Source organism: Diceros bicornis, unplaced genomic scaffold (genome assembly GCF_020826845.1).
Source record: "Diceros bicornis minor isolate mBicDic1 unplaced genomic scaffold, mDicBic1.mat.cur scaffold_100_ctg1, whole genome shotgun sequence".
NCBI lineage: Eukaryota > Metazoa > Chordata > Mammalia > Perissodactyla > Rhinocerotidae > Diceros > Diceros bicornis.
Window position 1 is genome coordinate 581,351 of NW_026690940.1, and position 13,444 is coordinate 594,794.

The window sequence follows — 13,444 nt, forward strand, 5'->3', positions numbered from 1 at the left end:
TGGATAAATTGCTCATGCCCTTTGTTTCCTGCTGATTAGAAGTTGCTACTAGCACGACGTATATGAGAAAAATAGCAAATGTTTCTCAGAAACCCACAGAGCAATGTTTTTCCAACTTTGCAGAACATTGCCAAAAATATCTATCTGAACCACAGGCACCTGGAATGGATATAAGAACATATCACAAAGTTTTAAATCAACATAATCTCATTTTTCACTTCATTATAGAAACTGCCCACTTGCAAGGTGGTCAGTTGAGGAGCATAGCTACCAAGACCATCTAAGCAAAAAGAATATCCAGTCAGATTTGTGAATTTTTGTGCTAAGAAAGTTTATGTAAAAATATAGAGATTGGCTTCTATTCTGCAGAGGCAATGATCGAGGCAGTGTGAAGACAAAAAAGTTTTGGAGCTTTCTTTATGATCAAAAAAAGAATTCACAGTTACTGCTTGGCATACAGGAAACTTGACCTGGGATACTGTAAAAAGCCAGCTGAAAAGAGAAGCAACCAACGGAAATACCAGAGTCATTATTGAAAAGTAGATTGTAAGAGGCGTAAGGACAGAAGAGTTAACAAACCAAATTGAAAAATTGTGCCTATTTCCTTTGAGTATTTCAAAATTAATACTTTATGAACTTTATGACCTGTTTAGATAAACCCAAAGAAGGATTCAGTAGATGATGGCATGTAGTTTGCCAAAATATTCTGCAAATTTAGTTTTGTCTCATGTCTGTGTGCTTCACAATTACTCTTGTCTCTGTCATGAAAACATGCTTCCTCTAACATCTACTCCTCCTTTAACACTCAGGTTATGAACCTGGTATAGAAATCTTCTCTGAGTAGTCTTGACTGCCCATCTAAATAATCCTATATCACATAGCACATTCCTCTTTCACAGTGTCCTGGAAGTATTGATCTACTTGTTTGTTTTGTCCAACACTGCCTTCAATAAAGGGGTTTGTGTTACTCGGTTAAATCCTTAGCACGTTACCTAAGGCCCCAGTAAATCTCGGTTGAAGGAACGTGTAAATGAGTGAGTGGACAAATGCCTCTCTATGCTGCCATACACCTGTGCCAAAAGGGCCTCTAGTGCCGATGTTACCAGTAAACACTCTAGGATCTAAGACATGTAAAAGGTGGCTTCACTCTGCTCAAGGTCCTCTGCACAAGTAAGGAACGTCATTCTCTCTTTCTTTCTTCACATTTCTCTTGTGTGGATCCCAGAATATTGGTGAGTTACGGTACCAACGCCTAACAGACTTCTTAAGGAAGTAGCTATTTGAAATATATGTTTTAGTTTCCACTCCTCTGTACTCTGGCACAAGAACCTGGGATAAAGAGAAGGGGGAAAGAAAACCATTAGGGCTAAAGGTTAATATGATCAACACAGGCCCCAGATGGCCAATCTTCTTTAACCTCAGCCTATCCTCAGATTTATTTTTCTGACTCTTTTTTTTCTTAAAATGAACTTTTCTTTAGAAGGCTCCTTGTATCTCATGCAAATAGGCTCCTCCAATCATGACCACACATAAATGACCTTGTGTGACTATTGTTTAGGTTCATATTCATATTCTACTACCAGAAGTGGTATTATTAAATACTGTGTTTACGTTCACAATTGACAAAGCACTATCATTATAAGATTTACGTTTATATTTCTCCTTTCATAATGAAAGAATCTCTAAAAAATGGGTTAGAAAGGTTTTACCAATAGAGAACATGATATTTACAAAGCTTTAAATGACATTCATACATTCACTTATTCATTCAACTATTCATTCAACAGATGAGTATTGACCATCAACTTTTGACCCTGTTAGGTTTTTAGAAGAGACTCACACTTTGACCAATGAAGTGGCTTAGAATAGCGGAGCCATGTATTGACCAGCAAATAGTACCCTAGGGAAAGTCACACTGTATAGCAAAAGCTTACTAACTGTGAAGTAGCTAAAGGTCCCCTGCCAAGGGCCCACCTTGGTCCCACTTCGTTCTTGGAAATCAACAATTCTTTTGTGACTATGGTCCCTACTCCATTAGTATAGATGTCACCTCCAATCCAGCCAGAAAAGGATTGAGTTAAACCATTTTTTTGTGTGTGATTCTTACAGTAGATTCAACTTCAGTAAAAATTCTTATGATGTATGGAAAATGGCATGGCTTCTTCTGTGTTCAAAACAGGATGTAACTGTATGAATCATTTACTACAGGAATAATTTTCAAACTTAGCATAAAATCCTTTCTCCAAATGAAACATTATTCATGAAGCCCAGATTCCAGACTTGGTTCAACACTTCCAACCCCTAAAATTCTACACCCCATGGAAGTCAGACTCTCCTCACGGATTTATACAAACTCCTGTGGTGACATTTTCATGGATTCCTCTACCTCAGTGCCCCTTTCCAAGAGAACTGCTTCTAAATACATTGTCAAACATCTCTCAGCCATCTTAGCAATTTAAATTATAAGGAAAATTCATCAGTAAGCTCTACTTACTGTATGGGAGAGAGCCAGATGACAGTCTTACATCAGAGAAACACCATAATTTCCAATGGAAGAGTAGGCATCGCCATTTGGTCACTCCACCACAAGGAAGATTTATTGACCCTCCTTCACTCAATCTCAGCTTCTCTTCTGCCTCTCTCTCTCTCTCTCCTTCCTTATCTTCTCATCCACTCTTACCAGATTTCTTTATAGCCCCAAAGTATTTTGTTATTTTATAGAACAATTAAGCATACCCCTTCTCTTACTGCTGAATGTGCCTAAACAAATTTACTAAAATGTTCTTTTAATTACTAATTTGATTCTAATTAAAAGTAGCTGTGATTAAAAATAGCAATTTGCCCCTGTCTCCTATCGTGTAGGAAAGCTCAGTGTATAAGCAGAAAAATAAAGGAGTTATTCTAGTTGAACTGGGAGTGAGCCCTGAGAACTCCACCTTCTCATCTCCAACCTCTCCCCACCCAGTGTCAAAATGATTTTCACAGAACTTCTGGGAACACGTATTTGAAAATAACTTCCTAAGGGCTATTCCATCAGGAATAAACAAACAAAAAATAATCAAAAGTTAGAAAAGAGAGTACCAAATTAAAGATGCCTTTTTCTATGCATTATATTAAATGTTTATAAATTCTAATTACATATATTTCAAGTTGAGCATATTGTATTTTTTTAATGATTCCTAGGAATCCATTCTCAGTACCACAAGGTATTTCTATTTTTTGTTTGTTTGTTTGCTTATTCATTGACTTGGGCACTTATTTTTCTTTGTAAAGTGAACTTGGACGTTTAAACCATTTTATGATATTCATCTCTACCTCTACTAAACAGTAAAAAACTAATATTTGTTGAATGCTTATAATGTGCTAACCATATTATCTCCATTTTAGCAAGGAAAAAAAAAGTTATTGTACTAATTTATTTTCCTATCAACAGCGTAAGAGTTCTAGTTGCTTCACATTATTTTCAACTCTTGGTATATGTATTTTTTTCTTTATCCTAAAAGATAGCTGAGCTGCCTAGATTTACAGTGATATTCTCCCAGCATTTTGAACATACTATCATATTCTGGCTTCTTTTAATGCTGCCAGTTTAATTGTTGTCCTTTTGTAAACACTGCATTTTTCGTCTGGCCACCTTTCAGATCTTCTGTCTCTATTTTATATTCTGCTGTTTCACTTCTACTTGAATTCGTAGGTGTGATTTTTCTGCCTCCAATGTTTCCTAAGTCAGAGGATTCATGTCTTTCATTGACTCTGTGAAATTCTCAGATGTTATCTTTTGAGCAGGCTCTTTCATTTTCTATATTCAGCTAAGGAACCCCTATCGACTAAATGTTGAATTTCTCAGTCTATCTGACCGATGTCTTAGGTTTTCAACATCTTTATCTTTGAATTTCTCTTTCTGTGTAATATCTTCAATATGTAATACCAGTTAATCTTCTTCTTCTAAAATTACTATGTGTAATTTTAAAGAAAATATGTTTATTAATTGCTCAAGATCTGTTCTTTTTTAAGACTATCTTTTAGTCATAATATCCTGCTCACTTCCTATTTTTTGTAAATTATTTTCTTATGATTTTTTTAATCTTAAAAATATTTATTTAATAGCTTTTCTCCAACATTTCTATTATGCAACAAGTTCAGGAGACTTGTACTACTCTTTTGGTATCCACTGATTCTTGCTCATATTGGATTGTTTCTTTATGTTGTTTCTTGTAATTTTGGACTGAAGTAATGTTCAGTGGGGCTTTATCTTCCGGACTTAGCAACAGCTTGGGTTGGAAACAAATCTTCAGTAACGTTTTGTTTATTTTAAAAGCCTCCCCAGGAGTATTATGGGACTTGGAATACTTTTATGTTAATTCCTTGTATATGAACGCTCTCAGATTATGTAAGTAGAGTAAATTCAGATCCCAAACATATGTTTGTGAATTATCACTGGAAAAAATCCTACCTATAGAACAAGTCAAAAAGTCAATCTTTCAAGTCATCTCTCTTTCGAAGGGATGGATTTTATTCTAGTCCACCACTTCACTACAGGTGGCTAGTTGAGAGTTCTTGGATTATTAGGTAAACTAAACTGGGTCTCAGTTACAACTCTCTTTTCTGTTCCTTTATGGGCATTAATACTCAATCTCCTAGTTACCCAGACTAGCAAGCACTCTCAGAATGGCAAGTACTGACAAGCCTCAGCATTAGCTCGCATATTTTCTTCTCAAGGTTCGTTTTTTGTTTTTGTTTTTTTTTTTTTGATCCTTAGAGCTGTCCTTTCCATCCTAGTAAACTCAGCCATGTGTTTTATTTAAATATTTGTGTTTTGTGCTTTATTTTATTTTATATGTATTACTTATTGTATTTTATCTGTCATCTTTTTTTCCCATTAAAATTTTCAGGAAATCTAATTTGCCATATTGCTGGAAATAGAAATCTCTTCTATATCCCAACTTTACATATTATCAATATTAATATTGCATATTTACTTTTTATATTAAAAAATTTTGTCATTTTAAACAAAACTAGGACACTGGAGCTAACATTTATGGCTTATTGTTTGTTATAAACTTTAAAGAGTAACTCTCATGCTAACGTTCAGAAAAAAATTTTAAACTTCTATTTCTACAATATATTTACAACTCTATCTGTATCTGTATAGGTATTCTAAAGTGAGCAGGTAGGCAGAAAACTGCCTAGCTCACGTCACTATCCCACCAAGAAAATATCAACCAAAAGAAGGTAGTCTAGGTATGAGCTCTATTTTACCGACCATCAAGGTACTGCATTGTGCTTTCAAACAGGTTTATGCAGCCAAGTGAAAAATATGTGTGAAATAACAAATGCAGCTGAGTAGGTATAAATGTGAGTAAGCGAAAGAAATAAGCTGTATACGTGAGGAAACAGAATCTCCTATAGATTTTCATTCTGAAGATTTCCTTTGACTACTTACTCTAACCAAATCCCACCTTCTAAAAATAGCTTCATATGAATCCCAATGATTTATTCAGTATTTACTGAATATATATTTTTTTCTGGTCACTGACAATACAAAGATGAATAAGGCCACATTGCCTGGCCTTGGTGTTCATATTCTCGGAAGAAGAACAGACATGGAGCCAGAAAAATATATTACACTATGAAACATACAATATTGGGGGCATTAATCAAAGTGCGGTATGGAAGATGGGTTGATTGTTGGGAGGGAGGTGAGCAAGAGAAAGTTTTGTGAAGGAGACGGCACTGTGCTCAGTCTTCAAGGACAATTATACATTTGAGTGGTTGGGAAGGGCACTTCGGATAGAAGCAACAGCACGTGAAGAACTCTTCAAAACTAGGGACTATGCCTCTAGAATGTTCTTCGTACTTTGTTCTTGATGATACTGAATGAATTTAAACTTTCCAGAATGCATACTTAGTTGACAGTAATTAATGTTCCTAGGCATTCTGGGAAGAGATTAGAGAATTTCTGTTAATTTTTGTGAATGTGTAAAATAAATAGATGATATTCATGCCTTCACGATGTGTCTATTCAAATCAGAGATAAAAACATATACCATAAGTATGAAGAATCACAAATTATTTATCAACAACCTCAATGTCAAATAGAATCCCATCCCATTATGATAAAAGTGTAGGGATATTAGAGATGAATGTGGATGAGACATAATAGGCTAAATACTTACTAAAGTACAAAAACCTTAGCAAGGTTTATGAACACGAGATGAGTAAGGGACCAAACAACGCAAAAAAAGAAGAAAATGAGAAGCTGAATAAAGACAATAGAAACAACAGAAAGAGCATTGCACAGCACAATCATAAAAGAGATATTCAAACAGGAAACGCATTCATTTGTTTTATTATAAATTACTTTTATGATCACAAAAAGAAGTTCTTAAAACAGAGTTGCTGAGAACAAATGAGATGGAACAAATGGTGATGAGTACAGAAGGAAGGTAAAGGAAATTGTACAAAGGTCAAACCAGAGCAAGTGGCAAGATGGACATTTTTTAATGGGAACTGTATTTAGTAGGAATGCAACCACTATGCAAATAATATCTCTCTGTGTAAACTGTGAAAATCAGTCTTAATGTGACTGATTAAAAAATATTTCATCAAAATTATTAAAATTGAATCTTACCTTCCATAATAAATAATGATTCAAATAGGTGATACAGACCAATAGTGTAAAAGTAAGATCACAATCTGGTGATCTAGTGGTTACGATCCCATGCTCTCACTGCCACAGCCCGGGTTCGTTTCCCAGTCAGGGAACCACACCACGCATCTCTCAGTTGTCATACTGTGGCAGCTGCGTGTTACTGTGATGCTGAAAGCTGTGCCACCAGGATTTCAAATACCAACAGTGTCAACCATGGTGGACGGGTTTCAGCGGAGCTTTTTGACTAAGACAGATTGGAAAGAAGGACCTGGCCACCCACTTCTGAAAAAATTGGCCATGAAATCTCTGTGAATAGCGGTAGAGCAGTGTCTCATATAGCACCAGAAGGTGAGAGGATAGCGCAAAAAGACCGGGCAGGGTCCACTCTGCTGTATACAGGGTCGCTCAGAGTCAGAATGGACTCCACAGCACTAACAACAACAAAACATCACAAAGGACTAGTATTAATCAGTGAATTCTTCCTGGAGAAAGTGAGATTAAAAATAGATTTTGTAGAGTTACATAACATGGATTGATGACTAGAAGCAGGGAGAACTTTGCAAGTATGTGAAAAACAAAATCCCGAACCAGAGCATGGTACAGAGAGCAGGACACTGTAAGTAATAAATGTCAACACATTCACTTGAATAAATTAAAAACAGAATGCCAGAAAGGAGGGTGAGTAAAGGGGGAGGAAATTTCACTGGGTTCTTTAATGCTAACCTAGGTGAGAGATAGTATGAAAAGCAGAGAAACTAACGTAGACTTCAAAACTTCAAGCAAAAGGGGAAAACTAAAAGGGGAAAATTAGGAGAGGAAGAGGTGCCCCCAAAGAAGATAGAACAACTAATTTGAATTACATAATAAAGAATATGGTCTTCAGAGACATGAGTTGCACAGGAAAATGAGTACATACACATTTACCATTATAGCTTGAGTCAACTATGCATTTTATCACATTTTCAAAATAGAATACCTCACAACTCAACCGCGTTAAAAACAAACCTCAAAGATTGTATGATATCAAGAGTCAATTAGAAAAGCATTAATGTGCTTTCTCTTTTACTTTTCTGTGTACTTGACTTTCACTTTGTTAGCATGAGGCATCTTCTGTCCAGAAGGAGAACAGAATTTCTTACAGGAGGAATGAAAAGAGAAAAAATATATTAATATTCATTTCTGGGAGGCAGATGGAATTACTCTGAAACTATAATAGTTGTACAATGAGCCTATTGTATTAAGGTTTTTTTCCTCCAGTGTCCTGGTGGCCACCTTGCCTTCTGTCACGTAGGGAAGCCCAAGACTGGTGTTTCCAGCTCTTAGTGTTGAGAGATCTCCTTTAGAAGGGCTGTTAGCTCTTCCACCTAGGACCTAGAAGGCAGAGGCCTTGCTGCTTGATAGTAGAAGGCGGAGAATATAAAGAAAGTAAAAGGAGAGACTGTGCTGTCTCTAGCCTGCGGGTTGGTAAGAAGAATGGGGGAGAGCAAGAAAGTGATATGTGTGTCCCTAATTTCCCCTCCCCAGACTTTGGCCCCAACAGGTCCCTAGCAGCCAGCAGACAAGGGAGATGACCGCTTACCAAAGGACACTACAAGGACAGCACATGGCTCCTGGATTGGCAGTTCCCTCTGATGTCACAATCATACAAGCCGCTTCTATTGGTTCATGTACCTGTGTGCTGTTGTAGGAAGAGAGGAGGAGGCAAGCGGATGGCTTGTTCACTGCATGACGAGACTGATTATCGTATTGCATTGGAAAAGGTTAAAACTGGTTGGGGGTTTATTTATCCTTCCTCTCATGAAGAAATCCAAATTAGCTTAAAAACAAAATAAATAAATTAAATTTTTCTCAGCACATTTGAGTACAGTGTGAGCTAAATTTTATGACCCAGCTTCAATTGTATTGAAAACTACAAGAGAAGATCGCCATGTCTAAGATGTTTGATTTAAAAAAAATTACCAGCGAGTATCATTAGTCAAGTAAATAACTAAGGATCAGTTTACAGCAAGACACTTAGTGATATTAAAATATTAATGATTATTCTTATCATGATTATATTGACATTGCACTTCTGAGAACTCCGAGAAGTTTGCACGCTTTAACTCACTATTGCCTTGATGTTAAATGGAAAAAAATTGAAGCCCATTTAGTCAGAAACATAATTTAGTTGTACTGCCAATTAGTAGTTTAATCATATGAAGAAATACTTCAGATCCGCTAGGCAGTGTTTGATACTTTTATCAGTTCCTGTTTTTCTTTGTATTCTTGAACATAATTCTTTGTAAAAAATTTGCAAATGGGAGGGTTCATTTAAATAAAATATAAAATATTTGAGTTTTGCTGCACATTAATGGAAACTCACAACTGATTTTTTTTTAATTTTCATATTGATGGGATCTACTTTATTCTTTCTAAGTCTTATAGGAATGTCAAATTGAAAGTAGGTGCTAAATTTATTCATACACCTGAGTGTACATAGGAGTCTTTGTCATGTGTGGTCCAGTGCTCGTTTCATCTGCAAGATCCTCCTGGCCATTCTAAAGTTGATACTTTATTATAGATACTGTTTGTATAAATGGTAATGACTCTACTTCAGTTTTACCTTAATTTACATTTAATGGTAAAGAAAAATAAAACATCACCTATTCAGTTTCTCAGCTAATGGGCCCACTTTTTCCACTCATTGCTTTGAAAGGTCTCTGTGTTCACACAGTGTGATGAAGGGGCACGAGTGGGAGGGTGTTCACTGGAGAGCCTTCTGTCCTCCAGATGTGGCTTATGGACTGCCATAATGAAGGACAGTTATCCACGCCAGTTCTTAATTTCTTTGTTATTTCGACATTCGATTTGAGTGGTGGGAGAAGCTATTAACTGTATTTTACCCAATCTTTTCTCTTATATAGTTCTTTTGAAGGTAATTACTGAAAGAGCTAATATATACATCTGTACAGGGGAAATTTTCTAATTGCATTCATGGGCTTCTTTAGAATTTTTTGTACATATATTTGAACTTTTTCATGACTTTTAGTACACACACCAATTTAAAACACACACACACACACACACACACACACAAATCTGTTCTAGTCTCAGCCATGCCGTGAGGAATAGTCCAGTCAGCGCCAGCCAACTCAGGCACGTGGGTCATTGCGAGCCTTGCCGGAACTTGAGCAGCTGGCCCGTGCTCTGAGGCGCATGCGACCTTCCTAGTGCTCAATCAACAAAATCTTGTTTTACTTTTTCCCTGAATTTCTGGCTACCCGGCATCAGCAGGGCTTTTAGTCCTTTCCCGGCATGAAGGATAGTTTAGGAAAGAGAGATGTCCTCCTAAAACAATTTAAGCCAAGAGTGAAATGGAGTTGGGCGCAGGCATTCAGAATAGTTTCGTCCTTCAGAAAGGGCAGAGGGCTTCACCATTTGTGAGCTAATAGAAAGAAAACGTCACACATGCAGCTGTACCACGTGCTGCCCAGCCTGAGAGATGGGGCAGAATTTCCGGTCTCTGCTTTTCCCCTAATTCACTTTTGACCGTCCACTTGAAGTCCTACAAACTCTCCACCACACTGTAAGCTATAGAAGGGTAAAGACTTCCTCATTCGTCTTTAAATCCTCAGCTCCAGGCTTAAGGCTGGCACCTGTCACTCAGTGAATATTTTATGAATTGATTACTCCATATGTTTTATAATCACCTCTTCATTTTTGGGAGCCCACAGTAAAGCGAAGAACTGTCCCACCAGGGAGCACTCCTAAGCACTTCTGGTTTGACACTACCTGATTTGAATCGATTTTTACTCAAGTGAACTCTTAATGTTTTAATATGCCTCAGATTATCTTTGAACAGTTTTGGTGTCAGAAGAGGAAAGCAAAGGAGACTCCCGGTGGCCCCTAGGCACGCTGAGCAACAAGGTGTGGGACCCTGTTAAGCCCCTTGAGGTCACTGCTTTCTTGCTGCCCCTGGAGGGCACGGGCAAGTCCCGCTCGGATCCTGGATCCTACCTCCACTGCTTTTTTGTTATAAGCTTTCAGACTTCATTTGAGCTTTTTTTTTTTTTCTGGACTGGGTCTAGAAACTGGCTGGAGTCAGAGTGGATCCGAGTTAAAAACTGGACTGGGTCTGGAGTCAGACTGGGTCCTATTTAGAAACCAGACTGGATTTGGGGTGGGACTGGGTCCAACTTGAACTAGACTGGGGCTAGTGTGAGGCCTCGGGTGAATAAAATTTTGTTTTAATACTGAATGAGTAAGTTATCCTCACCAAAGATCTTCTTGAATTACAGTGGCCACAGTGGAGAACTTTTAACCATCTTAGGTAAGCTTATCCATTTACAAGTGCGCTGGAGGGGGTACAGGGAAAATTATTTTCCCTCTTCTACAGTTTCTGGTGACCTGGATGAGACCCACTGGGACACTCTACTCACTCCTAAGCCTGCAGGTGGCATCCTGGGAAAACTGGCAGAAACTGGCAAAGGGTAAGAATTCATACCAGTCAGCTCTCCTGATCTCTGTCTGTGGTGACTGGTCGAGAGAGGAAGAGAGGAAGGTAAAATTTTATGCTGTCCCTTCCTTTCCAAATTCAGATTGGCAGGAAAAACATTGGTTATCAGTCCTTTCTTTCCCAGGGACAGCTATTTCCTTCTTGTTTGTCTCATTTTGTGTCCTGAGAACTTGGCTTGGCAACCATCAGGTTGGGGGCCCCCAAAATATGAACAGACAGAGATGTAAGTGGCACCTCATTTGTGGCTAGATATGGCTGTACATAAGTGTAAGTTGCACTCCATTTGCTGCAATGGTCCTGCTGACTGTTGCCAGCTCTCAGGGGAATCATCTAAGTCTTTCTTTTGGTTGTCTTTGGGAGTGGCTCTGGGTCTTGGGAGGACAGTATCTTTTACACTCTCTTTAGAGATGCCTCTTGTCCCCATGGTATTGTTCAATACTGTCAAGAACATTTACTGTTTCTCCTGGCTGAAACTTGATAAGATATTTAAAAGGATTTTTTTTTTAAGCAGCTCTATGGTCAGAAGTTGGCCATATTGGAAGCTGATATTCAGAACCTGATAGGCAGAATAAAAGTATTTAATGCTGTTAACTCTAAAGACATGCCTGTTTTAATTAAACCAACAAACTTAAACTAGCTCTTATTTAGTGAAGATTATCCTAGATCACATGAACTTGAAAAACTTTTGGGTTAGTTTCTATATTTCTGAGACTATACTTGATTTATATACATGATTGTCTTTGAGCCAATTAAATAGAGATCTTTACAAATTAATTTTGGCAATATATCATCCAGAGATAGAAAAACACATCTATAACTTACATATATAGACATACGTAAACATACAGACAGGTGCAGAGATCTTATAGCTTTTGTTTTTAAAATTTTAGCCATGATACAGGTATGATAATGCAAAACTCACTAGTTTATCAAAGAATAGTTGGATCCAAATTGTATTTCCAGCTGTTATAATAAGTTAAGGTTACCTGCTCAGATGGCTAAAGCTTTTACTAATATTTTTAGAAAAGGCTCCTGTAAGTCACCAAAGACAGAAAATCCTTGATTTGTCAACATTGCCAAGATCATCATGATATCTATTTAAATTTTAAAAATAAATAGCTGCCCACAATGACAAAGACCTACAGTAACAATTGTACTTATAAAGATAAAAGTTAATGTAGAGAAAGATGTTAATTAGGCTCATAACATTCTAATAATCAATCATAATGTAAGTTGAAAATAAATATGATATGAGAGTATTTTTATGTTTTTCTTTCAGGCACATAATTTTTTAATTATGTGACACTTTCTTTCAAAACAGAAAATCTGGTGGTTTTCTTAAAATTAGGGTGAAGGTAGGGAGAAATTACTTAATGGGAAGTAAAAGAAAGAGTCACATTATAAGTAGGTTACATTCATAACATAATAAATGTACCACAGGTCAGACTTTTAAATAATTGCCTGCCTTATTACTCTAGAAATGCTGCCACATAAACTGGGCTAAAGAAATTGAGCAATTTTGTCACAGAAATTTGAAAATGATAGCACAGAGATTTCCGGTCCTACTGATGATTTGCCTGTCTATATAACTTGACTACTTATGGGGGAGGAAATAAACCATTATTCCTATTATTCTGTTTAATAATTTACTGGTAAATATCCAGTAGCTTCATTTAAACAGATGATTTAAAATTATACATATCTTCAAAATTATGCCATGTATTTAGGTTTTTTGAACACATACAGCAACATTTATAAGGAAATTATGGGTAAGATTAGAACGTAAATAATAGAAATAAAGTGACTCACTTTTACCAAATAACTAAAATTTATCATATTTTATAAATATTTTGCTTTATTTATTTTATGGCACATGCAGAAAATACATAATAGAACATGTAATAAGAAAATGTTGAAGAAATAAACCAAAAATGGGTTTGATTGGTTATGATATTTAGAAAAATGTAGTGAATCTCCCTTTTAGTTGTGAATATTGATTTTGGTATGAATTTGATGGTATTGGAATTTTTCCACCCAATGCTTCTGCATTGATTATATCTAATATTTATATGTTATCAATCATGTTGCAATGATTGAAATTTATTTAATTTCGTATATTTCAATACTTCAAGTGATTGAATTTTTATGTTTTCAGTCATAATGCCATGTTCCTACTAGCATATTAATCACTTGAGGACAGAGGCATTGTGTATCTTGTTTAGTGCTTTTTTCCCAGCTCTTAGAGCAGGACCTGTGTATAGTAGAAGCTCAATAAATATTTGTTGAACGAAAGACTA